General features: G+C 42.9%; 1 protein-coding gene across 3 annotated transcripts in view; it reads right to left on the bottom strand.

The window, feature by feature from the left end:
• The window catches only part of ACADSB (acyl-CoA dehydrogenase short/branched chain), a 50,408-nt gene that overhangs the window by 34,213 nt on the left and 808 nt on the right, over positions 1-15,387 (bottom strand).

The raw sequence follows: 15,387 nt of genomic DNA, 5'->3' as shown, positions 1-15,387 counted from the left end.
TTTCCTTATGCTCCATCCAGGGGAATCTCTCTCTCTTTTCCTTTCCAACTCAGGATCCTTGGTGGGCAGCATCTAAACACAGAGGCAACTGCAGGTTTCTGGCCAGGGCCACTCTCCAGTGTTGGCTGAAGGCCAAGGAGTGAATGAGGATAGTTGCCCTCCCTGGAAGAGGTAAGGACTCTTTTCTGTCATTTCCGGCTGTGGTCCCTAATCCCTACATGTGGCGCAGCTAATCTGGAGAGAACTTGAACACATTTCAGTCAACTTAAACCTTCTTTTCTTATGCTAAATTCTTCCCTTCCCCTATTTGACTGGCTAAGGACAAAAGAAACCCACTCAGCCTCCAGCTCCTATCATTACAGTTCATGGCTATCACTTTAGTGGAATGGGAAGCATAGGAAAGCGTGGCCTTATCAAATTATGAGGATGCTAAAAGTTTGATAAGCGTGGCCTTATCAAATTATGAGGATGCTAAAAGGAACCAAAGGAAAGCTCATAGTAGACTACTGCCTCTGGAGGGAAAACATGCAAAGTGGGATTGGTGCCCACCTAAGGTCAGAGACGTCTGACACTCTAAGACTGGACCCCAAAGAGGGACGCCTCAGGGGATCGAACTCCAGACTTCAACCTCTCCAAAGGGGACACCCTAGGCAGAGGTTCTGAGGTCCAGTACTAAGCCCTCCTTAGAATTTTCTTTCACAGATGACAATAGGAAATTTTGCAATACTGTTTGGTCCCAATATTGTTTGGAATGTGGAGTTTGCTGCTAAATGGGAAAGTGGGATGGAGTTGCATGTACCCAGGCTTTTGTGCTGCTGTTCTAAGCAGGGGGCTTGGTTAGCGAGGGATGCTCTCCTTTGCTGCTGTTTGGCCCCAGTGTTCTTTGGAGCCTGGGGAGGTTTGGCCTTTAAAAACCAAACTGCCATGGAAACTGCTTTACCCACAGTTTTGGTTCACAGCCTTCATTGGATTATCTATTGGGGCATACAAAGTAAAACTGGTGAGCCTGTATTGCTATCTCATGGCTAGAGTTCCAAGGAAAAAGCTATTGGATCTTTGTGTGTGTGTGTGTGTATACCTGTCTAGATGTGTTTATTTGTATGTATACTTACTATTACATGTTGTATCTACCAAATTGGCTTATAAGTAAAAGAGTGCTCATAAATTAAGTACATAAGTCTAAGCAAATTTCAAGTTCACATGACTTAAGTATAAACAAGCTGGTTTTAAAACTATTGATAAAACAAAAATAGAAATGCCTTCAGAATTGTCAACATACATTTTTGTCTGGATTTTATATTTGTCTCTGCTAGATATTTTGAGGTGTCAGGGTTTGGAATAGAAGGTTATAAAACTATAAACCCAGCCAAAACAAAATGATCTTGGTTTGCATGCCTTTTTGTTTGTTTGTTTGTTTTGACAAATGAGAGTAATTTAATGTTGTTAGCCAAGTCTTCTGAGTTATCGGTAAAAATATCTGTGTATTTAACTTTAAGGCTCTTAGGTTTAGGTGAGCACTGGATGTTCACTGGCTATTAAAAACAATTACAGTGTCTAATATCTCAGTTTGCAGAAGTAATCTAGATAAACTGTTGAAAATGAAGGAATTGAGTATAGTAAATGGGACAAATGTTTTAGGTAAATTTTTTGTGTAAATTAAAATCTTAAAGTTAATTTTGATGCTCATTTACTATCTGGGTCATTTTCAATTAAGAAAGGGTTGTGATATGGGGAAATATGTTTCTAAAATTGTGCAAATGTTCTTATGTATAAATGCCCATATCTGATACTTCAGGATTTCTTGTTCTTTATGGTTTCATTAAAGTTTTAGGTTATTAAGAATATCCTTGGGTTACTAAGGATAAGAATTCTAATTAACACATAATTCTGAATACAAAATATGCCAGAAAGGGTTGTGTTATTAGTGAGAAAAAGTATAATTTTGTGTAATTCAGAAGTTATCTAAAAGTTAGCTCACATCACAGATTTGAAAAGGTTCCCTTATAACCATATGCGGTACCTTCTCTTAGTCTCCACCATCCAGACCAGGAATTTTGGGGTTCATGTCATAGTTAGCTCTAAAATAATCTTAAGTAGTTGGAAGTCTTTGCAAGCTCAAAATTAACTACTCTAGACTCCTTCTGGGAGGGGCAGTGGAGATTGTCCAATGCAGTGGCTCAGTAGCTGTGGCTTCATCATTTTACAATGGTGTCACAGGTTCAATCTTGGCTTGGGGAATGAGTCCTTTCTGGTTTGATATCTGTGTGACATTTCCCATTTGCTGATTCTCTTCCCCTCCATGAACTGTCTCAAATGTTCCTTTCTCTGAGCACCTAGCAGGTTACCTTTGGTAAAGTTCAAAGCCAGAAATATTGGCCACTTGGCATGGCTAGAGTTGGGTAATAGGAGATTTAAAAGAATTTTTTTTAAAAGAGCATTATGGTTAAAAGCCTAATTAAAAGTGGATATCCAAGCTATATGTATACCTAAAAGGCCTTTATGTATTTTTTTTTTTCTCTTCTTGAATCTTGTTTTGCTGGAAAGACTTTTTTTTTATTCTCTTCACAGTTGACTGAGTTATTTTTCTCCATTTTGTCTTGCCACTCTTAATGCACACATGAGAGGCCCAAAGATAACTTCTGAGAGCATGGGACTCCTTGGGAAAAACAGAAAAGTCACCAAGGACCCTATTTTGGGGGGAAAACCCTGTTTTCCTCAGAACCCCAAGAATTAAAAGTGCTATGATAGATCCCTTTCAAAATCTATTCTTGTCTTCCAGCTACACCTGCTTATTAAGCCATAGAAACTGCATGTTTTCCTGTCCCTGTTTTGTGAAGAGCTCCACCCTGAGGCCAGTAATCCAATTAGTAGATTGGCAAATGAAAAATCTTACAACTACTGCATCTTTTGTCTATCTGTGTAGTTATATATGTGTTATGCGTGGGATGTTTATATAAAAATGACATGCAAGGTATGTAAAGAAAGTAAAATATGTTTTTGGTAAAAGATTATAAGAAGCCTTGGGAATGTAAATTTTTGCCTAGTTTAGAGGGTTAAAGGATTGTTTTCAGTTAAATAAGATAAAGCTAAAGGTTTGAACAAGTTGTGGAAGGTTTGTAAAAATTAATCTTGTAAAAGAAATTCTCTGTGTGAACATATTGACTACATTCAAAAGGGTATTATTTGATTTTTCCATAAATTGCGCATTGGAATAAAAGCACAAGGTTTTCTTAAGGCACTGATCTGCTCTTTAACAAAAATTTGTAAAGGGATTATGAGAATCCCATCTTATGGTCAAACTGATTAAGACTGAATGGATTTGTCTATAAAGTTTCATTTAAAAAATAAAATACTGGGGTTAATATTAATGGTGGACTAATGCAGGGGTGAAATTTGGCTTTCTCTCCCTTGAACAAAATTTTCATTTAATTGTAAAGGATAATGAAAGATGCTTGTTTGCCTTGCAAATAAACTACCGAATAGAAGAAGAAGACAGGAGACAGATTGTTTGGAAAGCTAAGTCTTCTTATGTATGTATGTATGTATTTATTTATTTATTGAGACGGAGTCTTGCTCTGTCACCCAGGCTGGAGTGCAGTTGCACCATCTTGGCTCACTGCAACCTCTGCCTCCCGGGTTCAAGCGATTCTCCTGCCTTAGCCTCCTGAGTAGCTAGGATTACAGGTGCGTGCCACCATACCCAGCTAATTTTTGTATTTTTAGTAGAGACGGGGTTTCACCATGTTGGTCAGCCTGGTCTGCTGGCACTATGGCAACCATTTCAAAGTATGTCAAAGTATATTTTGGGGTAAAATATTTTGATTTGCTGCACTGGCAAGGGAGACGAGCAAATGGATCTCTCATACATTGTTTTTGAGAATGTAAAATGGTACAGTCACTCTGGAAAACAGTTTAGCTGTTTCTTATGCAATTATCATATGACCCAGCAGTTGTACTCTTTTATATTTATTCAAGAGAAGTAAGAACAGAAGTTCAAAGATCTGCACACAAATGTCCACAGCAGCTTTAGCCACAGTAGTAAAAAACTGGAAACAATCCAGGTGTCCTTCAGTGGGTGAATGGTTAAACATCTGTGGTACATCCCTATCATGGTGCAGTGACCCATTTGGAATCCCAGAGTTGGCATAATGCTTCTTTTAAGCTGAAGACATCCGAGATTCAACAAGTGGAGGAAAAGCCTTCTAGGAGCTTCCCTTATCTGACTAAAAGCAGCAACCTCTGGGAAATTAGGCTATTAGAAATTCCCCCTCCTGGGGAGTTTCTGGCCCTGAAGATGAATAGGCAAATATTATTACACAATTTCTTACCACCTGTTTGTTTTCCTAAAAATGTTTGTCTTTCCCAAAGAGACCTATTTGTTTTTCCTATAGAGGCCCTTTCTCCCCCTTCCTTTATATACCTAAGGTAGGTATATAAACAAAACCCTTTAACCATTTAATGAGCCAGGTACTTGCTCATTATGCATAGGAAATAAACCTTTTACTACTGTTAATCTATATTTTGTTATTTAATTTCCAAGCCCCAGTCACTGAACCTAAGAGGGTGGATGAAATTTTTTTTCCTTCCCTCACAATAAATTCTATTCAGCAAAAAAACAAAAAAAAAGACTGGATGATTCTATTTATCTAATATTCTTGAAATGACAAATTTATAAAGATAGAGACTAGTGTTTACCGAGGATTAGAGACCAGGACAGGAGGTTAGGGGTAGCGAGTGGTTGTAAGAGGACAGACAACACAAGGGATCCTTATGCTGTTGGAACTGTCTTGTAGCTTGACTATAGTGGTGGATACACAAACATATGTGATAAAACTGCACAGTCCTAGACACACATATACATGCAAAACTGGGAATATCTGAAAAAGCTTGCTGTATCATATTGTAAAAGTTGTCAGAATCAAAATGGAGTCACTAATGTAAAACAAACAAACAAACAAACAAACCTTGACAAATACAGCGAGGGAAGGCCATGAAAAAAGGGTTCTCATATTTGTAAGCCTGATAAAAAACTATCACCAAAGACTGCAAACACCAAAATATTGCACAAAGGCCATCACAGTCTTACAGAAAAAATACTTTTGCAAGGCCTATCTGCCCCAGTTAACTGCCTGTCCAACCCTGGACTGGCGTCATCCTTGTTATTGATCTTGTAGCCAACTATAATTATTTTAAAACAATTATGTAATCCTATGGCAAGTGTATTTCCATTGCAATGCTCTATTCCCAAAGAAGCATCTTTTCTTTCAGAGAGCCTCTCTCTGTTATTTAGGTTGACAGTATCTATGTCAATTTCCTGGTTGTGATATTGTACTATAGGTTGGTAAAGTGTTACCACAGGGGCAAATCAGATAACAAGATGCAGGATCTATCTGTATTTCTTTTTATAACTGCATAAGAATCTACAATTATCTGAAATGAAGTTTAAACAAATACTCTCACCACCTCCAAAGGAAAATTAAACTACTTTATGGGCTTTAAAATTACAGGAATTGATATGGCTTATAAGAATTGTGTCAACAATTTATTAGAATTTAATGAAAAAATACTTAACACTATATTCAGTTTTGATTTTGATTTCCTAGGCCAAATTGTTCATACCTGCTCGGTATGGTTTGGCTGTGTCCCCACCCAAATCTCATCTTGAATTGTAGCTCCCATAATCCCCATGTGTCATGGGAGGGACCCAGTGGGAGGTAACTGAATCATGGGGGCGGGTTGTTCCCGTGTTGTTCTCGTGATAGTGAATAAGTCTCACAAGAGCTGATCGTTTCATAAAGGGCAGTTCCCCTGCACTTCTCTCTTGCCTGCTGCTATGTAAGACGTGCCTTTGCTCCTCCTTCACCTTCCTCACCACAGTTGTGGGCCTCATCAGCCATGTGGAACTGCGAATCCATTAAATCTCTTTTTCTTTATAAATTACCCAGTCTTGGGTATGCCTTTATTAGCAGTGTACGAATGGATTAGATTTTAAGTTGATCCCAATTTCATATCCCCAAGCCAAAACTTCTACACCAGAATCTGTCCAACCTCTGCTTGCTTTCTCCATAAATAGTAGCTTCTGTTCTAGGTATTCTCCAAAACTGCTAAAAATGCAACTTTTCCCATCTACCAGTCTCTGATTCTTCATTCTAGTCTTTAGGAGTTCCTAACAATGCCTTGCCCTTTTAAGAATTATAGTGATTCCCTCAAAAGAGGGTTAAATAAGCCAAGACAGGACACAAGGCAAGGGAATCAACACAAAGGAAATGGGTTTGCCTGTAGTGTGACCTTGGCCAAGTCAACAATTTCTCTTTCCCAAATTACCAGTGGACAAAAATGAAACCAGACACTCACTTCTATTTTCAAAGAAATTTTAAAAGATAGATTATTACGGAGCTAAAGTATTTTTTAATCATGTGTAAACCAAAAATAAGATTCTAAGGCCCCCCAAACCAGCTGAACAGACTTCCTCGCTAGCCAGGGGTCTTAAAATTTCACCTGAGAGACTGTTTCAGGCCATGATGGGAAGTGGGAGTCGAACATGCCTCATTATACCTCACCAGCATGAAGATCAACACAGACCTTTAAGTCTAATAAGAAGCATTTCAATCCATTCTCTCTGAAGTCGGCTACCCGAAGGCTTCATCTGCATGATTAAACTTTGGTCTCTACAACTTCTTATCACAACCCAGACATTCCTTTCTATTCACCCCAGGTTTTTAGACCAACTCAACCAATTGTCAACCAGAAAATGTTTAAATTTACCTATAGCCTGGAAGCCACCCCCTACTTTTGTTATAGGAGTTATTAAAAAATTATTTTAGGCATATAGAGAGGAAAAGGCGTCCTTGGGAAGTTTTTGTTTCTTTTAAAGCAGCTCCAGGAACGTTTCTTGTCTAGCAGGAAAGCCCAGCTCTTGGAGCTGGGACAGCAAGCTTAGACATGCAAATGCCAGCCATTAGAAACTGTGTCCACCCGGTGAGGTGGCTCACACCTGTAATCCCAGCACTTAGGGAGGCCCAGGCGGACAGATCACCTGAGGTCAGGAGTTCCAGACCAGCCTGACCAAGATGGTAAAACCCCATCTCTACTAAAAATACAAAAATTAGCCAGGCACGGTGGTGGGTGCCCATAATCCCAGTTGCTTGGGAGGCTGAGGCAGGAGAATCATTTGAACCCGGGAAGTGGAGGTTGCAGTGAGCTGAGATCACGCATTGCACTCCAGCCTAGGCAACAAGAATGAAACTCCGTCTCAAAAAAATAAATAAATAAATATAAGGTAAAGGAGATGGGCTTGCCTTTATTGTGACCTTAGCCAAGTCAACAATTTCTCTTTCCCAAATTACCAGTGGACAAAAATGAAACAAGACACTCACTTCTATTTTCAAAGAAATTTTAAAAGATAGGACTATTATGGAGTTTAAATTTTTTTTTAATCATGTAATTACTTGGGTCCAACAACTTAACAAGCATTGGGAATTTCTTCAACTCACACTCTTTTTCAGGGAAGATAGTCAGGAGAAACACTTAAATAGATGCCAAAAGACCAGAGTTCCATATCAGGGGTTGCATATTCAACACTGGCTGGGGACAGGGGGTTACCAAATTGAGTGAAGGGAGCATGAACCATGTTCACAGCCTCCTCAGTATGCATTCCACCAGCTCCATTAGCTGGCCCTGCCATGTCTTGCACTTCTCAAAACACACCGCTTCTGCTCTCACAGGTTTGTTTTCTTTATGTGACACAAATTCTGTATGTTTGCTTTTAAATATCCTTTTCCTTCTTTTGCTCCAATTCTGAATAAAACACATGTGTCATAGAGTTTCCTCTGATATCCTACTAAGTCTCCTTTTGCTTCTTTGCTTCTCAACATTTACCCAGGATGGTCTGAACTGTACCCCAAAGGCTAACTTGTCCACTCCTGTTTCTTCACTATCCTTCCGATGCCCCATACCCATTTATGGTTTTGGCTAGCATTTACAGCTCTTAAAGCAAACTAAATATGGCCTGAGAAGGACTCCATATGTCTATATTTGAGTCCTTGTGGATGAACTGTAACCTAGCTTAATAGGTAGACAAGATTGAAAGCCTAACTTAGGAGTATGCGCCTGTAACACTAGCTGCGTCTTGGGCAATCCCAGTAGCCATACTTCAACCACTCATGGACTGCTGAGTGTTCAAACTGTGTTCAAATAAGGCAATTGCAAATCTGTAACCAATCCAGCCATTGTGTACCTTACTTCCGATTTCTGTCACTTCCCTTCATTTGTCTATAAATTTGTTAAGACCACAAGGCATCCCTGGAGTCTCTCCAAATCCGCTGTGGTTCTGGGGGCTGCCCAATTCGCTACTCAGTTAAACTCCTTTAAATTTAATTCAGCTGAAGTTTTCCTTTTAACATAGCTTTAACACTGGTCCACTTTCTAGACCCATTTCTGACCAGCTTCTAAGACACTTTTCAGTTGTAAGTTTTATTAATGCCTAAAACATGTCTAAAACAGGATTATCTTTCTTCTGTCACCCTAAATTACTTTTTCTCCAGATGTCCCAATCTTTGCCTATCACTAAGCTATTTCATTTCGAAAATGTGGAGTCCATCTAATTCCTCCATTTCAAGATAATTCCCACATCTTCTCAAGTCTTCTTTTATTAACATGTCTTCCTTTCTGATCATCGGTGCTATCACCCTCATTGAGGGCCTTGTTACACTAAAAGTGGACTTGTGAAATGGTCTAAGTGGGATGTGGCTTCAGAGTCTCATGTGATGAGTTCCTTTTGTGAGCTGCTGACTGTTTTATCTTGTAAACTCCTTGGCAAACAGCACCTTAAAATCTCAATGGCTGCTATTGAACTCTTTCAACAAAAATATATGAAACTGTAGATCAATTTCTATAGCCAACAAACTGAGTATGGCAAACAGTTTGAGAGAGAAAGTTCCCTACCAGGTTATAAGGAGAAAGGCCACCTTTCCCCTCCTTCATGGAGTACACTGTTACACAGGTCTACACCCGTGGTTCTCAGTCCAGTGATTTTGCCCCCGCGGGACATTTGGCCACGGATGGAGACATTTTGGGTTGTCATAGCTCAGGCATGCTATTGGCCTCTTACGAGTAGAGGCCAGGGATACTGCTTAGCATCCTACAAAGCACAGGAAACCTGGTCTAGCCCTTACAGAGACGGAGTCAAGATAATGTGGGCCTTCTTAGACAAGGTGGCATGAGGAACAACAACAACAAAAACGACAATGTAGGCCCAAGACAGGGCGAGTGTGCGAGGATCCCTAGAGAAAGGAGAAAGACTCTTTGATGGTTGCCAGGGAGAGTGTCTTTATGGTTACTTAGTCTTCCTAGCACCAGAGAGAGATCAACGGAAGACAAAGATATATTTGCATGTGCAAAGTAACTGCCATTTCTGTGTTGAGTAGTGAACATTATAAATTCTTGTGTTTTGGTAAATAAAAGGGCTCTTCCCCAGGACTGTGAGCAACCCTGTCTGGGCAACACCCATGTAGGAACTGGCAGAAGAAATCCAGGCTTGCTTCACTCTGTGATTCTTTCTAGCTTCCTAAATTGGAGAAGCCAAAACTGCTTGGCAGCTATCAGCTCCTCACTGCTTTGAGATCAAGGATAAACTTAACCCTTAGGCAGTTACCATCTGAACCCATTCCAACCTTCTGCAAAATTGTTACATCACCTATAGTGGCATATTATTTCTTAAACAAGCTGAGCATTTTCCTACCTCTACACCTTTGCATGCACATTTCCTTGCCCTGGAATCCGCACCCCTCTGCTGCTTTATCTAAAACTGCTCCTTCTTTGAATGGTCACTTGAAGCCCCATCTCCTATAAGCATATCTGCCCATATTATTTATTTAGCATTAGCAACATGCTATCTTCTACTGTCCTAAAATTCATTTTTAAAACAGATACCCTACCTCCCCAATTAAAAATGTAATTTTTTTTTGATTTCAAGAACCCTGTTGTAAACCTACAGATCCCCAAAACTTACCTGTGTACTTTGCGTAAGGCAATGATACCCTAAAACATCCTATCAAAGTTATTGGTAATGTGTTCTGCCTACATTAATAGCTAGTGTTGTCCAGGCACAGTGGCTCGTGCCTGCAATCCCAGCACTTTGGGAGGCCAAGGTGGGAGGATCACTTGAGTCCAGGATTTTGAAGCTTCAGTGAGCCATGATCTGTATCACTGCACTCCAGCCTGGGTGACAGAACAAGATCGTGTCTCTAAAAAACTAACTTAATTAATTTAAAAAATAGCTAATGTTTACTGATTATTTATAATGAGTCAGCTGTTCTAAGTACTTAAGAACATTTATTATGAGTCAGCTGTTCCAAGTTCTCAGGCTAAGAGGTGTGTCATTCCAGAGAAAGGCAAGAGGGTGAGAGAAGGTGAGAGAGAGTGAGAAATGAGGGGAGAGAAAGAGAGAGCAAGAGAAGGCCAAAGCTGTCCTTTAATGAGGAACTCATTCTCTCAAAAACAGCATTAATAATTTACGAGGCCAGTTCCCCTATTTAGAGGTGACAGCATGCTGGCAGCCCTCACAGCACTCGCTCGCTCTAGGTGCCTCACCTCCTCGGCCTCGGCGCCCATTCTGGCCACGCTTGAGGAGCCCTTCAGCCCACCGCTGCACCGTGGGAGCCCTTCTCCGGACTGGCCAAGGCCGGAGCTGGCTCCCTCGGCTCGCGAGGAGGTGTAGAGGGAGAGGCACAGGCGGGAACCAGGGCTGCGTGGCGCTTGCGGGCCAGCTAGAGTTCCGGGTGGGCGTGGGCTTGGCGGGCCCTGCACTCGGAGCAGCTGGCGGGCCCTTCCGGCCCCGGGCAGTGAGGGGCTTAGCACCCAGGCCAGCAGCTGTGGAGGGTGCACCGGGTCCCCCAGCAGTGCTGGCCCACCGGCGCCGTGCTCGATTTCTCGCCAGGCCTTAGCTGCCTCTCCGCGGGGCCGGCCTCAGGACCTGCAGCCCGCCATGCCTGAGTCTCCCCCCACCGCAGTGGGCTCCTGGGCAGCCTGAGCCTCCCGGACGAGCGCCGCCCCCTGCTCCACTGCACCCGGTCCCATCAACCGTCCAAGGGCTGAGGAGTGCCCGCGCACTGCGCGAGACTGGTGGGCAGCTCCACCTGCGGCACCCTGCGAGATCCACTGGGTGAGGCCAGCTGGGCTCCTGAGTCTAGTCGGGACTTGGAGAACCTTTGTGTCTAGCTAAGGGATTGTCAGTGCGCCAATCAGCACTCTGTGTCTAGCTCAAGGTTTGTGAACACACCAATCAGCACCCTGTGTCTAGCTTAGGGTTTGTAGATGCACCAATCGGCACTCTGTATTTAGCTATTCTGGTGGGGACTTGGGGAATCTTTAAGTCTAGCTAAGGGATTGTAAATACACCAATCAGCACTCTGTATCTAGCTCAAGGTTTGTAAATGCACCAATCAGCACTCCGTGTCTAGCTCAGGGTTTGTAAATACACCAATCAGCACTCTGTATCTAGCTAATCTAGTGGGGAGGTGGAGAACTTTTGTGTCTAGCTCAGGGATTGTAAATGCACCAATCAGCACCCTGTCAAAACGGACCAATCAGCTCTCTGTAAAACAGACCACTCAGCCTACCAAGCCAGCAATGGCAACCGGCTTGGGTCCCCTTCCACGCTGTGGAAGCTTTGTTCTTTAGCTCTTTGCAATAAATCTTGCTGCTGCTCACTCTTTGGGTCCACACTGCCTTTATGAGCTGTAACACTCACCGCGAAGGTCTGCAGCTTCACTCCTGAAGCCAGCGAGACCACGAGCCCACCGGGAGGAATGAACAACTCCAGACGCGCCGCCTAAAGAGCTGTACCGGGAAGGTCTGCAGCTTCACTCCTGAGGCAGCGAGACCACAAACCCACCAGAAGGAAGAAACTCCGAACATATCCGAATATCAGAAGGAACAAACTCTGGACATGCCGCCTTTAAGAACTGTAACACTCACCGCGAGGGTCCGCGGCTTCATTCTTGAAGTCAGTGAGACCAAGAACCCACCAATTCCGGACACACTATGACCCAAACACTTCCCATTAGGCCCCACCACTCAAAACCTCCACACTGGGGATCAAGCTTCCAACACATGAATTTTAGGGGACACATTCAAACCATTTGTGCTCTCTCTACCTGGATGCCAAATATATGTCCAGAAAAAATACTTCGGATTTCGTTGAAGAGCCAAAAGTTGAACAACAAGAATTATATGTATTTTGGCAGCTGCTGTCTGGCAGATGTTCAGAGAATTAACTGAACAAGAATTCACCTCCAGGATATTTGTCAAGAATCACTTCTTGGCTGGGTGCAGTGGCTCATGCCTGTAATCCCAGCATTTTGGAGGGTGAGGTGGGAGGATCGCTTGAGGCCAGGAGTTCCAGACCAGCCTGGCCAACACAGTGAGACCTCATCTCTACAAAACACTTTAAAAATTAGCCAGGTGCAGTGACACATGCCTGTGGTCCTAGCTCCCAGGGAGCTGAGGTCAGAGAATCACTTGAGCCAGGAGTTCAAGGTTACAGTAAGCTATGATCATGCCACTGCACTCCAGCCTGGGCAAGAGAGTGAGACCTTGTCTAAAAAAAAAAAAAAAAAAAAAGTCATCTCTTAAAAGACATCAAGTGGCCTGGTGTGGTGGCTCACGCCTGTAATCCCAGCACTTTGGGAGGCCATGGTGGGTGGATCACAAGGTTAGGAGTTTGAGACCATTTCCATCTTGCTGACCAAGATGGTGAAACCCCGTCTGTACTAAAACTACAAAAATTAGCTGGGCACGGTGGCAGGCACCTGTAATCCCAAATACTCGGGAGGCTGAGGCAGGAGAATCACTCGAACCTGGGTGGCATAGGTTGCAGTGAACTGAGATCGCACCACAGCACTCCAACCTGGGCGACACAGTAAGACTCCATCTCGAAAAAAAAAAAAAAAAAAGATATCAAGCTACATTAAAATGCTTTGGAACCACAGGTTAACTACAAGTCCAATTCTCCACTAATTGGGTTGCTTAGACCAAATGGGCAGGACAGTTCTAATCCATCTGCAGGACTAGGAGAGAACTTCTGAGAAGGCAGGGGTAGGCTGAAGGTCAGCATTGCAATCTGATTGTTGTGTGACTTGGGAACACTGGTTATTGCCTCCGAGTTCCTCATTTGCAAAATGAAGCTACTAATATACCTACTTCAGAGGTTTACAGGAAGAGTAAATAGGGTAGTGGGTGTAAAATGCTGTCCCTGGTCTACAATAAGTGAGTAAACGCTAGCTCTCCATTTGCCTCTGGATAGAAACCAAAATTAGCCCTACCTTGCATTTCTCCCTACTCCATGCCACTTGTGTCCACAGCAATCTACCTACACTGTGGCATGAGGAAACTCCAAAGCTCTTGACCTTCAGTGGCTCCTCACAATCCAAAAGGATCAACCCCCAATTCCCTAAAGTGGCCTCAGTCCCCTTTTGTTGCAGTTTTCTGACCACTCCTTTCCCCTCCTAAACTCTAACCCAGCTTCCAAAGAGCCTATCACTTCCCCAATGGTCCTAAGTCATTTCTGTCTTCTGAATCTGCACGCAGACCGTAGCCCCTTAGGATTTGTTCCACACCTACATGACATGAGGTTAGTTGCATATAGTTCTAACCTTTCCTCTAAAAGATAAACTTCTTGGAGGTAGAGTGTTTTACTCATTATTTCATCTGCCATAGCACACAATGCTTCGTGCATGGCAGTAAGAGCTGATATTTACCGAGAGCTGACTATATGCCGAGCACTATTCTAAGTGCCTTACATGAACATATGAACTCATTTAATTTTCACAACAATTTTGGAATAGGCACAATTATTCTCTCCATTTACAGACCAGGAAACCGAGACCCAAAGCATAACCTGTCCAAGGTTATACCACTAGGAAGTGAGAGGGCCTGGGTTCAGATCCAAGCAGCCTAGCTGCAGAACCTACGTTCTTAACCACTATGCTACAGTCGATGTTCAATCAATTTAGCTAATTTATGTAAAAGAGCTTCAAAAACTATAAAGGACTATAAGCCACAATAAACCAAAAGTTCAAACAAAATAGGTTTTTGATATCTCTAAGGAAGGGGAGACAGTAGTATATGAAGGTTAAGTTTAGAATCAGACCAGAGTTCGAATACCACCAGCTCTATCACTGTCTATCTGTGGGCAAGTTATTATTCTTTTTCAGCATCTGCAAGATTAAACTACTTGTTAAGATGGTTGTAAGAATTGAGATGACTCAGGTAGAACAAGAACGTGCCTACCACAGAGTATGCGGTCAATAAATTTTGGCTCTAAAACAGAGTCAAATTGTAAAACCAAAGAAATTTTCTTTGCTAAGTTATTAACCAACAATTATAAACAGTATTAAACAATAATCACTTACTATTTTTTATTGCACTTCAGGCCTGTAAAACAGTCAAATAACATTAATTATCTCTAATGAGAAAAAAGGTAAGAGTCCTGCCTCTGGGCATAAGACTGAAGCAGCAGTTGGAAAGCCTAACTCATTAAAGCACATGCAAAGGAAACATGAAAAGCACACGTAAGCAGTGGGAAAATTCCCAGTGAAGTGTACTGACAAATACAAGTGTATCCAAATGTGTATGTTCTGAAAAGCATGCTATATAATAGGTCCAAGGGGTGAAGAGCATAGGATGTTTAACACAGGGGCTGTTAAAGAATCCACAGTTCGTGTTGGTGCACAGATAAGAATTAAGCACAACAAGAGGCTGGTTTCAGCTTAAGCTCATGGAAGAAGGACCCGCACCGACTTCCCTGGGCGGCGGCGAGTCTATCCACGGAAGATACCCAGGCTCCAGAAATGAGATAAGGGGCAGAGGGAACTCTGTCCCTGGCCAGGAAGCCCGAACAACTCCGAAGTCCCTTACTACCTTTGAGCGAGGCCGCGGAAGGAAGGACAGGGAGACACCTGCTCAGAATGAGACTGGGCCTATATTTTAACTATCTTTTTTGGGGGAGCGGGTGTGAAATGTAATCACTCAGGAAAGGTGGGTTAGGGCATCAGGGAGGTGACACCTGTGCAAAACGCATCCAGAGATCCAGAAATCGAGACTCGGTGGCTCTCAGGACCTCACGGCCTGCAAAGGACATCTTGCCGACGCGACCCTCCGACTCCACTCAAGGTACTTGCTCCGCCAAAGCAGCTTCTAGACAGCCCCGACCCCCTTGCCACCAGCTGCCTCCACCAGAGGCCTGAAGGGGGTGGTCGGGGTCATAGACTGCCCGCGGGTAAAGAGTCTGGGGACCCAGGACGTGGAGCGGGGCTGAGGCCGGCGCCCCGAGGCCCGTTAGAAGGCTCTGCCAGCTGCGATGCCAGGGGCCAAGGTCGCCCTGGGCCC

Source organism: Pongo abelii, chromosome 8 (genome assembly GCF_028885655.2).
Source record: "Pongo abelii isolate AG06213 chromosome 8, NHGRI_mPonAbe1-v2.0_pri, whole genome shotgun sequence".
Classification (NCBI taxonomy): domain Eukaryota; kingdom Metazoa; phylum Chordata; class Mammalia; order Primates; family Hominidae; genus Pongo; species Pongo abelii.
This window is presented reverse-complemented; position numbering and strand designations above follow the sequence as displayed.